This window comes from Leuresthes tenuis, unplaced genomic scaffold (genome assembly GCF_036924035.1).
Source record: "Leuresthes tenuis unplaced genomic scaffold, fLeuTen1.0.hap1 SCAF_1, whole genome shotgun sequence".
NCBI lineage: Eukaryota > Metazoa > Chordata > Actinopteri > Atheriniformes > Atherinopsidae > Leuresthes > Leuresthes tenuis.
Window position 1 is genome coordinate 5,743,532 of NW_027325355.1, and position 17,924 is coordinate 5,761,455.

Consider the following 17,924-nt stretch of genomic DNA (forward strand, 5'->3'; position numbering starts at 1 on the left):
TGATCACTTCCAGTTTCTAGAGAATTTGTTTAAAAAAAGAAGCTTTCTGGTGAATTGATTTGATTGTGGATGTGAAGTGTTTCAGCGCCCCCTGCAGGTTGTAGAGAGAAGAGAAAAAGCTTACAGCACCTGTTATTCCCAGCCGGTCTCCCATCCAAATACTAACCAGGCCCCCTGCTTAGCTTTCGAGATCGGGATGTTCAGGGTGGTGTGGCCGTAAGCAAAAGTCACCGTAACAAATATCTATTATATAGCTGCTTGAACCATATGTTTCTTTTAGTTTTTCACCTAATTGGCTTGAGAGGCTGATGCTGATCGTGCACATGTTCTTCTCTCTCGTGTTGGTTCTCTGCAGCTGAAAGTGAGACTCTCAGATAACTTAGTGTCTGTCGACCTCTTCTGTTCCCTGTGTGTAGTTTTGTGTTCAGCGTCACACAGAGAGACCGAGGCTGCTTAGTTAGATGAAATCATCACAAATTGCTCATTTTTAAACAGTTACATTATATTTTAGAAGTCAGAACACAGTGATAGATGTTGTTTCAGCATCTATATAAAGCTGATTTGTCACTGATTCTCTCGCTTACGGCCATACCACCCTGAACACGCCCGATCTCGGAAGCTAAGCAGGGTCGGGCCTGGTTAGTACTTGGATGGGAGACCGCCTGGGAATACCAGGTGCTGTAAGCTTTTTACACCTGCAGGAGGCGCTGCTGCTCACTCAACACGGACAGCTTCATGACATACTTCACATCAGGAAGGAAATCACTCAAATAAATTCACTTTTCAATCTTTGTCAAAGACTGGAAATGAGCGCACACATAAACCTCATTTAGGTCACTCTGTCATATCATCTTCCAGCACTGCTCAGCTCACAGTGACTTCATCTGTCTGAATTCTTCTGGATACCAAACACACACAGATATTATTGTCTCACATTAGTCTGCAGACTGTTAACAGATCTTCCTGCAGTCTGCAGATTCATCCCATTTCCTTCCTTCCTAAGAATCCCTGCTGATATCCAAGGTGCTGATCCCAGATCTGCTCAGATGTCCCAGGTTCTCCTCTGCTTTTATCCTCACACACTGAACTGTCTCCTCATCTATGTGTTAACAACCAGAACCCACTGATGTGGGCTCAGAAATAAAGTTTCTAATGTTTTCCAAACACAAATGAATAAATTACAGAGATTTGCTGAGGCCAGATAGAAAAAGTGCACGTGCAGCCACTTTAAACTGTCAAACAGGCAACTTTATATCTAACAGCAAACACTGAGAGCTGCTCTGCAGAATAAATACTTTTACTGGTGGAAGTGTTAGTAAATGTTGCTGATGACACTTTGATTCTTTTGCCTGAGTGAGGTTTTAGATGCAGAGGCCCAAAAAATACTGAGGTCATGAGTCAGAACTTCTAGTCGGGTTCAGGGGCTCCCCTGAAAATTTATTTAATTCCATTATTTAAATCTGGCCATTTTCAGAGTTCTAAAGGAACAAAAACAACATCAGAATGACTTTTAGGTTTATTTGTTTTGTTTGTTATCAGAGAACATCAGCCTCATCCTAAATGATTTGCAAATGAGTTACAATGTAAAACTGGAGAATGAATTTCATCAAGTCATGGATTAGGAATAAAAAGGAATCAACTGTCCTGGGACAGAGGGATAATATATACAAATGCTTCAAATTTCCTTCAGTATTTAAAATAGATACCCAAGCCCTATTACACTATCATGTTGATGATAGTGTCGAATCTTTTTCCTCTTGTTAAGGAAAACCAGCTTTTGAACACATTTCTATTATAATCTTATACGATACTTCAATTATCGTGCATTATACATCTGACTTTTAAAACGTACACAGGTCTGGCATAGTCTCTTCCTTTTATAGTACTTGCTCTCCCTCTATCACTGCTCCTCTTCTTGCTGCTTGGCCCAAAGATGAGCTTGGTTTGGCTCAGCCTTTTCCTCCCTGTCCTGTTTTCCCTTTAGTGAAGAATATAAAAAACCTTAATGCTAACGTCAATAATATTGTTAATATTGTACATTTTTACACTTATATTTTAATACCCTACACTCAACACTTTTTTACTGAAGCATTTTTCTTATTTTCTTATTTTGTGTGGACTTATTGTGCCAAGGTTTTTTTTTTATTCGACATATTTATATTTAAATTCTTATCCTTAATTCTTGGTAGCAGGTAAAAAGAAAATTTCACTGCACATTGTACTATGTATGATTATGTATGTGACAAATAAAACTCTTGAATCTATAAACACAGTCAAATACTAAACTGATAGAAATTAAAACAATACTCCATTTCAACATCATGTTTTCAGATGTGTCAGAAATCTTAAAAAACCTTGAGGGTGCTGCAGAGCTCTTGAAATTTGAGGTAAAAATGTTGCATTCTGAGGCTTTTTGAAGGTCAACCTGCCTGACTCCCCAGAGTACAGCTGGACAGGCAGTGGATAAGCAGAAGTCAGCAGCTCAGAGGCAGGTGTTCAGTCAGCCACCACCTCCAGCTCCTGTACTTTTAAGCCCCTTCATTGTGCCAGTTGTGTTTGTCATCCCAACTGGAAACAAACAGATTGTGCCGTCTGGTCCCCTGCCCTCACCTCCGCCAACCCGGAGAGCGTAAGTGCACCCGCACAGTGGAAGAAAACTAATGCCGTCAGTGCCACCTGCCGCGCATAAAAGAAAATGGTCATGGGCAGTATTATGGGAATATATTCTGTCCCAAAAATAACAGAATGTCTCTGGAAGAATGGATGCAGGAGATCAGGAGAAAGAGGGAGGAAAAAAAAAGTGTTTCAGATCATTCTTTACATGTCAATATGCATGTAAATAGTTTTAAAAGAAAAAAAATGTCTTAATTTACTGTTCTAATTAGTTTCTTTTGTTAATTTATTGTATTTATTTTGTTTTGTTTTAGTTATCTTTTTATTCTATTTTATATTGTTTCTTGTTCTAAATGACTTAATAAAGAAAGAAATTAATAACTTTAAATATTTTCCATTTTTTGTTTATTTATTGTATGTATTTTATTTTGGTATTTATCATTTATTTATTCATTCTATTTTATTGTTATTATTGTACTCTTGTTGCTCTTGTTGTAATGTTTCCTAAATTTAATTATTTTCTATATTTGTTCATTTATTGCTTTTACTTTATTTGTTATTTATCTTTATTTTTTCTATTTTGAATTTAATTTATTCCTGTTTTTATTGCTTCAGGTTTAATTTCACACGTGTTTCTGAGTGTTTGTGTGTGTGTGAAATTAGTAATAAATTTGTTACATTTCAGTGAGTGTCTTCAGTTTTTTTCAACTCATTCATAGAAGACGACTACATTGTTGCAGTACTCAATTCATAAATGTAAAAAATACTATAAAAGTACATTTAGTTACATTTGATAACACTTGGTAAAAGTTTGTCTCATGTCCAATGATGGAATCGAACCGGCGAGCTTTGGATCAAGAGCCTCCTGCACTATTCTACAGCAGTGTCAAGTTAGTTTAGATTTCTCAAATGAATACACCAGACTGTGTGCTTTCACTTGAAATGGACAGCAGAAACACAAATAACTACAAGTTCCTTCCATTTTTTCCACTCATTTTCTCAAAATGTCTTATTTTCCTTAATTTTTCTCCTTCCCCCTTTTCCCTCTTCTTCCGCCTCTAATACAGGCTATTGCTCCCCTGCTTCAGCTCAGTTGGCAGAGCATCAGACGTCTAATTTGAGGATCCAGGGTTCAAGTCCCTGTTCAGGTGTATAAATTTAATCTGCCACTTAACCTGTGCTTCCCTCTATGCCTGCACTCCATTTCTACACTGTCACCTCTGACAGAGCCTGGCTAATGGTGTTCCTTCTATGTAGCTTATTGTTAGCTGCATCATTATATCCTCATTAGTAAGTTGCTTTGGATAAAAGCTAAATGCATAAATATAAAGTCATAAAGCCGGCTGTCGACAGTTGAACACATTTTAAAAACACACGTGAAGAACTAATTCGCACAATAGTCTCATCTTTCAACTCCACTTTCCTCTGGTTCAGCTTGTATATGAACAGTTCTGCAGTTAAAAGCTAAAATCCCAAAGCAGAGTGGAGCTTCTGTGTTACCTGAGGACTGACTGATCTCTGCAGTGAATTCATCTCTTCCCAGGATGCTGTTTCCACTGGAGCTTTTCCCTGCTCCAGTCGTTAAGCTCTCAGAATTGATATTTTTCTTTAAACAAGTTTATCAGAGGAGAGCGCGAACGCAGTCCCCCACTACCAGAAATTATGCAGCTGAGATTCCCACATTTGGGGAGTTCGCAGGGCTCCGTCTACGGTCGTGCAAAGCGACCGTAGAAAACCAATTGAATTGCTCTGTTCACCGAACAATCAGGTGGCCCACTGACCTTTGACCGTAGACTACCAATAGCTTCGCCGGACTCACCAGGCAGGCAGCCAATCATATGTCAGAGAAAGCGAAGAGACGGTGCGAGCGAAATTTGGACATTGTTTTTACCAACAACTTCGACAGTTTATCTGTTAAAGAAGTTAAAAACAACCAACCGACTAACACAGGGACACAGAAGATACAAGAGAAAGACATTCTGCCCCGTAAAGATGATGTCCTCATCAAAAGGTCTGAACAACAGAGTTTATGCTATGAAGACTTCACCTCAGCTGTAGACTGAGATGTAAATATGCCTTAACAATCTGTAAATATTCTGGAATAACTCACTGTACATATAGAAATGATATGTACATAGTAATTGTAAATAGTTTTATATTTTTATAAATGTGATTTTTTTCATGTTCAAAACAACTTTACTGCTGTGTAAAATATCCTATTTGACTTACTGCTGTGTTGTGGTTCACTTCAGTTGATTGAAATCGTTTTACATTTTATACACAAAGATTTGAATCAAGTTTTAAATTGTAGTGCTTTGATGTCAGCAGCTTAGTATAATAAAACGTTTGAATTTTCCTTCTTAGCCAGGTTTAATGACACTTTGTATTACACTGTAGTTTATTTTAAAGTTCCCAATTTCATGCACTTTGTTCAATAAAACTGCTGCTATAAGCATGAAGCATGAGTTCTGTAATATCATTCAATGTTTTTGTGATTGTTGAAGATTTGGAACACAGATGCAGACATAAGGTAAGATAAGGTTGAGGTAGATGGTAAGGGATCAGGAGTTAGAGGGGTTAAAGAACAAGTTTAACTCAGTGGCCTCCTTCCATTCCCTGGCCACTCTTTTTTTCATGGCCACCGATGAAAAAACTCCACACCTTCCTCATGTTGTTTTGTTGGAGTTTGCTCTCCAACTTTCTCCAACTAAGCACATGTAAAACAATATTACATCATTTTGGACATGTAAACAGATCAGAATCGGCTTCAGAAATATTTAACTACTTTTAACCAGCCTTCAACCATCCTTAAATATATCAATTGTTCTGTAAAAAGCATAAATGGCATTGAAAAAAAAAAGATCACTCTCACAAATATGCTTTAAATCAAATTAATTATACTTTATTGATTGTTGGTAGCAAACAGTACAGTAGCAAGTGAATAAATGACATCGATTGTGTTTCATGTGGCAAGGCAAGTTTATTTTTAGAGCACAATTTGTACACAAGGCAATTTAAAGTGCTTTACAGCTACATAAAATCACAAGAAGGCAAATAAAATAATTCCATAAAACAAAAAATAATCATTAATCAATTGAATGAAAAGTGAAGAGAGTCATATACACAGCTAAATAGAACTGTTTTCAGCCTGGATTTAAACATTGTCAGAGTTGAGACCTGTCTCACATCTCCTGGAAGACTGTTCCAGATTTTAGGAGCATAAAACTAAAACGCAGCCTCACCTTGTTTAGTCCTGACTCTGGGCACCAGCAGGAAACCTCTCCCTGAGGTTCTCAGAGTTCAAGTTGGTTCATATGGCTCTAACATGTCAGAGATGTACTTTGGCACTAGACCTTGAAGAGACTTGTAAATGAGCAGAGCCGTTTTAAAGTCTATTCTCTGAGCGACAGGAAGCCAGAGCAGAGACCTGAGCACCGGACTAATATGGTCGTATTTCCTGGTTCTAGTCAGGACTCGAGCAGCAGCGTTCTGGATGTACTGCAGCTGTCTTACAGCCTATTTAGAGCCCAGTGAGCAGGCCGTTACAGTAGTCCAACCTGCTGGAGACAAATACATGGATTAGTCTTTCTAAGTCTGGTTTAGACACTATTCCTTTGATTCTGGTGATGTTTTTTAGATGGTAAAAAGCTGCTGATGTTATTGATTTAATGTGGCTGTTAAAGTTCAGGTCTGAGTTCAATATTACCCCTATATTTCTAACCTGATTATAAGGTTTTAGAGAGAGAGTCTCAAGGTGACCGATAACTTGCCAGTGGTGCAAGAGCTGGTTCAAATCCTGCCTGTTATCCTCAGGATAACTTTACAATGAATGGAACAAAAATATTTCAATACCGAAGTGGAATTAATTAATAAAGGTGCCACAAACTATCCATCCTTCCATTTGCTTTACATGGTTTCAGGGGGACTGGAGCCTATCTGTCACAGAAACTCATCAACATTTGAATCCAATAACAAGTCTGAAACTAAATGAAAAACGGCAGACCCAAGTGAACGTTGACATGATATAGGCTATGTCAAATTCAAAAGCAGTCCCTGTTTCTCTTTTTGGAACTTCTTCTTTCTCAGGACAAAAAGAAATGTATGAGGATCAAAGCCAACAATGACCTGGGACATCTCAGCAGATCCAGGATCAGCAACATGGAGACTGAGAGCCAAGAACAAACAGAGGTCAACATAACAAACTGTTTAACAATGACAATGACGTAGAAGATATACAAAAAAATGCATGTGTATGTATGACTCTACTGTGAATTTACACCCTATTTTCTATTATAAACAGGAGAGATATGTTAAAAAAAAAATTATGAAGTTATATTATGACAAAAAGGAAGTACCACGTGTGAGATGCTGCAGGGTCAAGAGACACTGTGTGCTGAGAGTCCTCCTATCTATCTTATTTTAACTTCAGTCTAATCCTTGTTTGACTGAATGTCACATAACCTTGTGTGGCCAGTGATCTCATAGGATGGATGGATGACTTCATTAATCCCTTTGGGAGGTTGCCTCTGGGAAATTGAAATCTCCATCTCACTCAAGCTCAGCACTGTTATATACTGAGCTATATACAAAAATGTACAGAATAAACAAAGTGGAAACTAAATAGCGATAGCATCATTGTTTTTTTTTTAAAACTCAGACAAATCTGTGTCAGCTTCTTGATATGTCATGCAGACTCCTTGCTGTGAGAATAAATGTTTTGTATTAATTGTCTCCAGCGACTCTGAGCCTCATTTTGAGAGAATTTTCTTGACACCAACACAACAGACATTTGACATAGTTTCACAGCTTGAAGTTGAGCCTCGTGCCCTTTTAATGTTGGAACAGCCTTAACTTTCAGCTTTAGTCATGACAATCAAACAGCTGTCTGGAAAGTACAGGGAACAACTCCAAAACTTTTTCAGACTGCGTTAAAAATTTCTAAGTCTTTGGGAAAGATTAGCACAAAGATTAGAACCAAACACACATTTTTTAAAAATATCTCTGTAGCAAGAACATGAAACTCATGAGAAATGTTGACATCTAACCTTTAATAAAATGCAGAACAATGAAATACAAACAAGTGTAAAGCTAGACTTTACATCAAACTGAAATGATATATTGCTTCTAAAGATGTTGTATGTTTACAAACATACCCACAGCTGGTGCACAGCTACTTTGTGAATTTTAACTTTAAACAAAACATATATGTTCAGTATAATAGAATAAAATGTGTATCTACTTTTAAAAAGATTGCATTTGCAATTCAATTCAGTTTTATTCATATAGCGCCAAATTAAAACAATGTCATCTCAAGGCACTGATATTGTTCTGTATATCAATTCACAACTGATGCCATATTTATCTTGAACGGTGGGAGATCCGTCCATAGTTAAAACTATCCCAACAAATTATAAAGCACTTTCAATGATTCTTCAAACATGTGCTACCCACAGAACATTCAGAACAAAAGTCCTGACAAGAGAAGGTGGTAATCCACAAAGAAGATTTTTAATCTGAACAAGGGAAATTCTTCTGATTGGTAGTTCCTGTTGCTGCTCCCAGGTGAATGTTTTCTTATCTGCCGTAAAATATATTGTTGATTTAAACCAATAATTTATCCGCAGTGTGAATACGTTGGTGAGTCTTTAGGTGAGATAATTGAGTGAAAGCTGTTCCACACTGACCACAGCTATAGGGTTTCTCTCCTGTGTGAGTACGTTGATGTGTCTTTAGACTGGATAATCGAGCAAAACCTGCTCCACACTGACCACAGCTGTAAGGTTTCTCTCCTGTGTGAATACGTTGGTGTATCTTAAGATAGGCAGATGCAGTGAATGCTGCTCCACACTGACTACAGCTGTAAGGTTTCTGTCCTGTGTGAATACGTTGGTGTATCTTAAGATAGGAAGATGTTGTGAATGCTGCTCCACACTGACTACAGCTGTATGGTTTCTCTCCCGTGTGAATACGTTGGTGTGTCTTTAGACCATATAATTTAGTGAAAGCTGCTCCACACTGACCACAGCTGTATGGTTTCTCTCCTGTGTGAATACGTTGGTGTGTCTTAAGATCGGAAGAATTAGTGAAAGCTGCTCCACACTGACCACAGTTGTAAGGTTTCTCTCCTGTGTGAATACGTTGGTGAGTCTTAAAATAGGACGATGTAGTGAAAGCTGCCCCACACTGACCACAGTTGTAAGGTTTCTCTCCTGTGTGAATATGTTGGTGTGTCTTTAGACTGGATAATCGAGCAAAACCTGCCCCACACTGACCACAGCTATATGGTTTCTTTCCAGTGTGAAGCCTCCGATGACACCTCAGATGTGATGAGCTTTTGAAAACTTTCCCACAGTGTTTACAAGAGTGACATCTGTAGCTCTCTTGGGCTATATGTTTCTGCAATGACAGAGAGGAAGAAGGATTAGATCCTTTTGAAGTTCACACAAAAGATTTCTCTAAGCTAACCAACATATTCTAACTGGACGTGTATAGACCGAGCCACAGGTCTCAATATCTCAGATCAAACATGAATGCTGAGAGTGTGTTTGTAAATGCCCTCAGCTGTCAGCACTGTGCTCTGGTGTGTTCTACACACGTTCAGGTTTTTAAGCAGTAAACTCTTGCTTTTTGCTCTTTCACTAATTATTTTTTGTCATGATGAAATTCTGAAAAGGAACTTGTGCTACAATATTTCTAAATGATAGAATGAAGCACAGTCTTGTCCAAGTTGTTCAGTTAAACACCATGTAGAGGTTGGACTGAAAAAGGTTGATGATCACTGGTTTAAACGAATAAAAGTAACAGTGGTGGTAATACATGAAATTCATTACACTATCCCTTTGTTCCAGCTTACAACCCAGAGGTCTGCAGCCATTGAGCTCAACAGCTATCAGGGAAACAGTTTTAACTCAACCTTTGTTTCTTTCTAAAACAACTCTTTACCCTGAGGTAGAGAGATCTACAAACCTGTCATCTAACCATTAAAGACCCAGAAATATTACCACCACCAGGTTTAATTCATGTAATCCAGAGACTTTAAACACAAACAATGAATATAAGCTCCTGAACCTCTCAAATCTGAAGACTGAGAGCCAGAAAATGTTCCACAACAACAATCTGGCCACTGAGTTTCTTCCAGCAGATCATTCAGCCTGCAGCATATTTTCAGTCTAAGCACATCTGTATTAGAGAGGGTAGATGAAACCAGGAAATACTTTGCTAACACCTTTTCAACATTTCATGGAAAAGCAGAACAAGCGGACGATACACAGAGCCTCGACACTCGTCCTCGTGTCTTTAATGTCCTCCACACTGACCTGTAGCCCGGTGGAACCAGAGGATGAACCGGCTCTGTTCTTAGTGGAGGTGTTTGGATCCTGGTTCTGCTGCTCCATTCTGGTCCTGGTCCTCCGACTGATGGACTCTGTCTGAAACTGTCAGTACATACAATAAGATCCAGCTGTGGCGTGCAGCATGTTAAAGCACACCTACTTTTCTTCTTCTCTTGAAAACCTTTGTGGACAGTTTTTAACCATCTAGTCACATTTAATTAAACTTATTACCGTGGTTTTAATTTAAATTCCTGTGAACTTTAAACTGGTTCTTTAAAGACCCACTAAGGTCACAGTTCAAAATATTTGGAGCTTTTTGATCAAATTCAGAAATTTTTTTATAATAAATGTATAATATACTCTGTAGAATGACACCCATTGTGTGCAATAGCCCATAAATCTCATCTGAGTCAGTGTAACATGATCAACTTAAATCATTTTACCACATTAAGACAATGATACTGTTTGAGGAAAGGGTCCCAATATCATCCCAAAGCCTGAAGTTCAGATTTTCTCCGTTTCTAAATTTGTTCTCATTTCCAGAAGCTGTCATGGATCCAGGAAAGTAACAGAGTAATCTCAGATTTGTCACAGGTTAAACTCTGAAGCCCACGGTTCAGCACTCAGGGAGCTTCAGTCTGGACTGAGGCTTGAAACTGAGAAGATGTGATGTTTCAGTGGGGGAATGATCTAGTTCTGTGTGGTGAACAGCACGTCAGCAGGAGCTGTCTGACTGATCTGAGACACTCTGAAGAACAACATGAAGTCGACCATTTTGAGGCCATCATTTAAATATAAAGGAGTGTTTTAATAACCTACAATCTCCTTTATTTTGATTCTGAAATTATCTTACCTGGTAAACATATGTGTCCAGTTGAAGAGTAAAAAGTGATCTTGTGTTGTGGTCAGATCAGAGTATCAGCTCCTAAAAGTTGCACAGATCCTCCTAATAAAGATAATTTTAGCTCCATTTTAACTCCAGATGTTGGCAGGTGGACTTTATGAGTAAAGACATGTACAACCTTTTTATCATGCGGTCAGTCCTTTTTGATACGTGGATAAAAGAAAATATTGGATATGTAAAGGAAACAGTCAGACTGTCTTTTAATGGGCTTCTGAGTGTAAATCTGAGAAATCAGACACTGATACTGAACTGTATATTTCTACTGCTCCTGTGATACTTTCCTGGATCACTGACAAATCTATATTATAATGCTATAACTCCTCTTCAAACAACATAAACTCTAAATGTAATTGAAGCATTTATATCGACCATAATTAAATCCCATTTTAAGATTTTAAACACTAAAACACATTAAACACATCATATCACATGTTTTCACTTCACAGTTTATCAAAAAGCCAAATGATACCCAGATAAGCCCGGAAAGAACAACTCTAAATTTTACATTGATTATCAAATTTTTTAAAATTTTTTAAAACTACAGAAAAAAGTTTAGAAAACTGCAGCTTTAGTGGAAAATGTGTTTAACACACAGCTAAAAGGATAAAGCTCCATTTTATTTGTCCATCTGACCGGCTTATTGAAATCTATAGTCGATGTTGTGTTTCTGGTTTCTGCTTTGAGTACAACGGTTTGCGGATTAGCATTAGCATTAGCATTAGCAGGACATGCTAACTGTGTATAGCAGCCAGGTTATTTGAACTTTTTTACTCTTTAGTACATGTTCTGACTGCCCGTGTCCAGCTGCAGGAATCAAACCAATGACACAAAGCACTTTGAAGACATTTCTGCAAATGTTTGACCGCTACATGTATTCTTTTCCGGACTCACCTGCATGCAGCTTCCTGTAGTGATGTCCCGAAATGTGCCCAGATTTCGAAGCGTGTTTGGAGTAATGGAGGAGACGGTTTACTTCATTTAGGGGAGGAGCCGAAAATGATGACGTCCACAACCTCACTACCCGTCCCAACCACGTGACTGCTTCCGTAAATGCTTCAGATTTTGTCAGATTTATATGCCCGAGTATTAAGCATAGAAACCCCTCAGTCTCCATTTAAAATGTGTTTTTTTTTTATGGAGAGTTGCGGTCAGTTCACTTTTTGAGTTTTGATAGTTTGGATACTCGAGTTTGGATCGCGTTAATGTAATTTGGAGATAGTTTGGGGAGTTAAGTGAGAGAGAGAGATAGTTTTGAGATTAGGGAGAGTGAGGAGAGAAGGATAGGTAAGAGGATGGAGCCACTTAGGAAGAGGAAGATTTCCCCCGTGTTTGATTTGATATGTGCTATTAAAGTAAAGCTTGATCTAACATATATCAGATGCATTAGGTTTGCTGATCAAGAACTGTATTTTCACTGTTTCTTAATGTATTCATAGGTGAGGTGTTTACTGTGTTCAAAGGAGTTGGGGTACAATAAGAACACCTCATGCATGCTAAGGCCTTAACTTTCTTTGAGTAAAGTGACAGAAAAACACACACAACCTGCCATATCATATGATTCTACCTTTCTGGGAGAATTTACACACAGAATACGTTAAAAACTATTTCATCATACACATATGTGATAAGGGGATGAGAAATGGGTGGCGGTGAGCTCTCAGTGTCTGTGAGAGAGAGAGAGAAGGGGGGGGGGGGGGGGGTTGGAGACAATAAAGCAGCAGGGGGTCTCTCAAACCTGATGTAGAAGGTGTTGAGATCGTCAGCTAGTCCGGGGGAGGGGGCGACCACAGGGCTTCTACCTTTGTAGTTTCTGATGGTTCTGAGGGGGCTCCAACAACTGCAGGGTCGTTGGTGCCTGAATCACTCTCCAGTCTGGCTCTATAGTCCTCTTTAGCATTTTTGATGGCCTTCTTGAGGCCCTGTCTGGCCAGTCTGAATGTGTCCATGTCACCCTCTCTGTACGCCTGCTCTTTCCGGCGCCTGAGCTCTCTGAGCTGCTTGGAGAACCAGGGCTTTTGGTTATTGTGCCTTGTGATGGTTTTGGTTGGGAGGCAGACCTGCTCACAGAAGCTGATGCAGGAACATACAGTGTCAGAAAAGCTGCCGTTGTCATCCTCAGGGCCCCTCAGTGACTCCCAGTCAGTAGACTCCATGCAGTCCTGAAGCCTGTCCCTTGCCTCTGGAGTCCACCTCCTTACTGTAGTCCTGGATGGTTTGGCCCTTCTCAGTTGCTGCCTGTATGTGGGGACCATCTGTATGATGCAGTGGTCGGAGTGTCCAAGGGCAGCGTGGGGGATGGAGCGGTATGAGGGTTTTATGGTGGAGTAGAAGTGGTCCAGTGTGTTGCTGTCCTGCATGGCGCATGTCACCAGCTGTTTGGAGCTCGTCAGTTCCTGGGAGAGGTTACACGAGTTGAAATCTCTCATCACAAGAACTATCAAATTTGGCTGAGAGGTGGAGAAAGGAGCTGCTGAATCCTTGTTGAACGTGTTCACAGATGTACTTAGTTCACTTTTCTGATCACGTTAAGACCAGATGTGAACAGCTCCAGGGCGCCGTTGGAACCACTGTGTGTCATTCATTACTGTAAAAACTGTGCATCATCCTTTCCTCTTTCTTTATTCCAAGATCTTCTTCTCCACCTCAGCTTTTGGCTAAATCTAAACACAGCTCACATGTCTTTGGACATTAATAACATAGATCACAGTGACATATGCAACATTTCAGATAAGCAGCTGCCCCAGTATAATTACAGATGGTTAAAATCATTGTTATTTTATAATATTCTTTCATGAACTGTGAGAAGCATTACACAGAGGGTTCATCTCCAAAGCAGCAGCTTTGGTCTGTCTGCAGCCTTTTTATTCTAATGTCAATGACCAGTTCAGCAGGTGTGTCCCTCAGAGGAGCTGGAGGCAGCTGTTCAGGGCTACTTTTTTAGAAGAAGGTTTACTGATTGGAAAGGGGGCTCCTCACGGTGACACTTTGTGGGTAAGAGCCTGAATAAGGGCAACTTCTTCTTCTTCTTGGTTCTTGAAGACGTTTCATCTCTCATCTGAAAGGATCATTCAGCTTTAAACTAGTTGGTGGGAGTATGGACTTCTAAGCATCAGAGTGGTCTTTTACACCAACACGTTGTGCTACATTCAGTTCTTCACTGGCGAGGTTTCAATCTGAAGTTCCCTTAGATCAAATATGTCCACAACCACACAGATGCAAACAAAAACGTATTCAGACAGAAATATTAACCACTGTAATGAGGTGTAGACTTATTTATTAACCTCCTTGCTTTGTTCACAGAAAGTTTCAAGAGTTTTTTTCTCTCTCATGATCTAACTTTTCTCCGTCTGTGATATTGGCTTTTTTAGCGTGAGGTAAAAAGGATCCACAGGAGTCTGGAGGATGGACACAAATACAGGGAAATGAGAGGTAGGCCTGACTGCACTGGGATGTTGTTTCCTCACCTGTGAGTCACTTTGGATCAAAGCATCTGCTAAATGACTAAATGGAAATGACATTAATGTCCATGATGACTGTACAGAAACATTCCACAGAACTGTGTATATGAGCTATCTTTGTAGAAACTGGATGTTTCAGGCTGTTAGTCTCAGTTGTTTCCCAGATATTTGCCACATAGCTCGCTGTGAAAGCTGCCTTCAACTTAACATGTAGAGATATAAAACTGTGGAGCTGATGGATCTAAAAGTGACATGAAATCACTTAAAGATGATTGTTATTTCAGTGTCAGGGGAAGGAAATCATATCACTCTCAGCACATAATGAATGTCCTTGTGTAAATGCTTTGAGAAACGTGTTGAGCATCATGCCCTCACTGTGCATGTGTTCTGTTTCTGAGCTGTAATGTGGTACAAAGACTTCACATTAATTTAGGAGGTTTTCCTGCTCCTGTCTCAGTCTCAGTGCACTCTGGATTCATCCTCTGGGAAGCAGAAACATCCACAGGAAACTGATGAACATCTGTCCAACAAAATCAGCGTCCTGATAAGCTGCTGCTAGAAGGACAAAATCCTGACCTGAGATCAGTCCAAGATCTGTCTTTTAAAATGGAATAAAGTGAAATGATGTGGTGAAATCTGCTGAAAGCTGTTAAACAACAAGTGCTGCTGGAAGTGTTTTCATGAAGAGCTCATTAAACTTTTTAAAGGAGGAATGGACTTTATTCCAGCAGCAGCTCAAAGCAGGAGATTCATATTTATCTGGACATTTGAATGAAAACATTCAATATTCAATAAATGTCTTTAAAATGTCTTGCTTTTATTTATGGTGAATTGAAGTTTCATTTGGATCATTTTCCAGAACAAATCTTTGAAATGTTCACAGTTTTTATCTTTGAACCTTCAGAAAACTTCTCTTAATAATAAGAAAAAGTTCAATAAAAGTTTAAATAAATGAAGACAGCAGTGAGGAAGAAACTCCCTCAGCTCAGTATGTTTGTGACTCTGTCTGAGATGGAGGTGAAATATGTGAACCTGGGCTGTGGTTTACTGCTCTCTCAATGCCGTTCTGTTTATTCACAGCTGAGAAATCATCTTTCTGAGGATGACCATAACCTTTATAAACATCACCACTATCTTTATTAATATCCAGAATCACTGTGAATGTTTCTGCTTCTTTCTTCTGGTACCAGTATATCCAGTTTTCATCACACTGGTCAGTTCCACAGCTGAAGGAGACACTTTGACCAACTCTCCTGGTCAGTGTTAACTGGTCCTGAATCAGCTGTGCTGCCATGGCAACCAGCGCTGGAGAGACACAGACAGACAGTGTTTGTTCCAGGTGGAGTTTGCTGGCTCCTGATTGGCTGGAACATGAGATTTCCTCTGACCCACAAACACAACTACACTGCTGTCACTGTGCTGCTTATTGGGCTGTGAATGTTGTCAGAACAGCTTTTCAACAACAAGCTGAAGATGTGGCTGTTGTGCTGCTTTTGATTCACAGTCAGTGTAGACAATATGGAAAGTAGAGCTCAGGAGGTGCTGCTGAAGCTTTTGCTTCTTTCATCATTACTTATAGAGATGACACTGAAATGCTTTTGTATTCAGAGCTTTTATCGATTGTTTAAGGGTGACAGCTTCATGACACTTTCTCCAGTCTGACCCTCACTTGGAACACAATCAAACATACTGGGACATGTGGGAAAGGATCACAGTGTTCATACTGTACATATCTGAGAACATCCACAGGAAGACACTTTATCATCTACATGCTGATTCTGTCATTTGAACATCTTTCAATGTCAGATTTGTACTAGAAATGATGTTATACACTGTATGTTGACACGTAGAAATAATCCCATTCTGCTTGTAAGCAGCTCTGAATAGAAACAACCATAACTACACTGTTATTACTGTATTATGTTGATGCATGAAAACAGCTGAATGATTGTGCTGGAAACACTGAGAACAGCCTGAATATGTGGCTGTTGTGTTACTTTTGCTTCACAGTCAGTGTAGACAACATACAAAGCAGCTTCAAAGATACTTCCAGGTGAGGCGTGCAGAAAGCAGCTGTGAGCACCGTAACATACAATAAATACATTATTACTGACCTGGACACTGATACATTCAGATTCAGTTATCACATATATATAAAGGATCTGCAGGTCACTGCTTCTGTTTTCATTTACATTTCACTCAGCATTCATACAATCCATGTTTCCCACCATTGCCTGGGCTCTATGAACATGTGCTGCATATTATTTACAGTTAAGATCATAAAGCTGAAAAAGAGAGCAGAACAGCACACGTGATGACTGGTGACTGAGAACAGAGCACCATCGCTGCTGACATCACAAGAAGTGATGTCATCACTGATTATGACCTCACAGTTCTGCATGACATCACAATGGAAACATGTCATCAAAGGACATGACATCACTGTAGTTTATAAAAGCCTGAAAGACAAACCGCCTGAAAAACAACACTTACTTAAAAAGTCCTTTTTGAGTCAAACCAAAATATCCTCTCCTGCACTTCTGTGGGGTGACAGAGTAGATGAAGAGATTCTGGAGAATGAGTCCAAGGGTTTCTACATATTTCCCTTTGAAAGTGGCAAAGAGGAAAGTTCTGAGGAAGCCGCCAACAGGCCAGAAGATGCAGAATCATCCCCAGGCCTCTGCAGCTCAACAAAGCGAGAGGAAGTTTACAGACTCAGGAACCTCTCCCACTCCCTCTGTGGGCTGCACTCAGAGGGAATGGACTCCCTCCAAGGCCTCTGCTGCCACCAATTATGGCTCAGAGAGGTTTAAGGGGAATTTCTGCTTCCAGAGTAAAAGGAAAGTTTAAAGTAAAGGTTTAATTCCAGCAGCCTTAAAACTCTGTGGTGGACTGATCAAATCCATTGTGGAGGTGTGGATTTAGGGGAAAACCTCCTCGAACAGTCTGCTGTAATTGGGTCTAAAATACAAGTTGATGGTTCAGAATAGTTTATTTTTGTTGTCAGCTCAGAGAGCTCGACTGGACAGAAACAGTCTAAATACAAATCAGGTTTCTACACATAGTTCTAAAGCTGTCACTGAGCACTGATGCTGAAGATGATCGTCCTGTTGGGACCAGTTGTAGGTTAGACTAAATACAGAGCAGCTTGAACAGATACATATCATCCCTTTCTTCAGTAAAGCAGAAAGTTTGTGCTTTTAGAACAGGAAAAGTTCTCAACTTTTTGGAATATGCAGATTATCTAAAGTACTGTGATCAAAAGTCTTAAAACACACCTCATTCCTTTATGTTTTGCCAGGATTGTGTCATTTCTTTAAGTAGTCTTCAGGAATAGTTCTCCAGGCTTCTTGAAGGACATCCCAAAGCTCTTCTTTGGATGTCGGCTGCCTTTTGTTCCGTTCTCTGTCAGATGATCCCACACTGCTTCAATGATGTTGAGGTCCGGGCTCTGGGGAGGATTCATGCCTCCATAAGACCATTTGCCACTGATTTTCAGTCCACTTCTTGTATCATTTGCCATAGCTCAGCCTTTTCTCCCTGTTTCCCTTCCTTAAGAACGGCTTCTTAACAGCCACCCTTCCATGGAGACCATTTCTGATGAGGCTTGGGCCAACA

The 17,924-nt window shown here is 39.6% G+C and overlaps 2 protein-coding genes and 1 pseudogene across 2 annotated transcripts in view; 2 read left to right on the plus strand and 1 right to left on the minus strand.

Moving 5' to 3' along the window:
* The window catches only part of LOC140295535 (NLR family CARD domain-containing protein 3-like), a 173,162-nt gene that overhangs the window by 82,170 nt on the left and 73,068 nt on the right, over window positions 1-17,924 (plus strand). The window lies entirely within an intron of this gene.
* Window positions 1-17,924, minus strand: part of LOC140290739 (NLR family CARD domain-containing protein 3-like) — a 49,162-nt gene that overhangs the window by 6,732 nt on the left and 24,506 nt on the right. The window lies entirely within an intron of this gene.
* On the plus strand, window positions 579-687 carry LOC140294719 (5S ribosomal RNA; annotated as a pseudogene).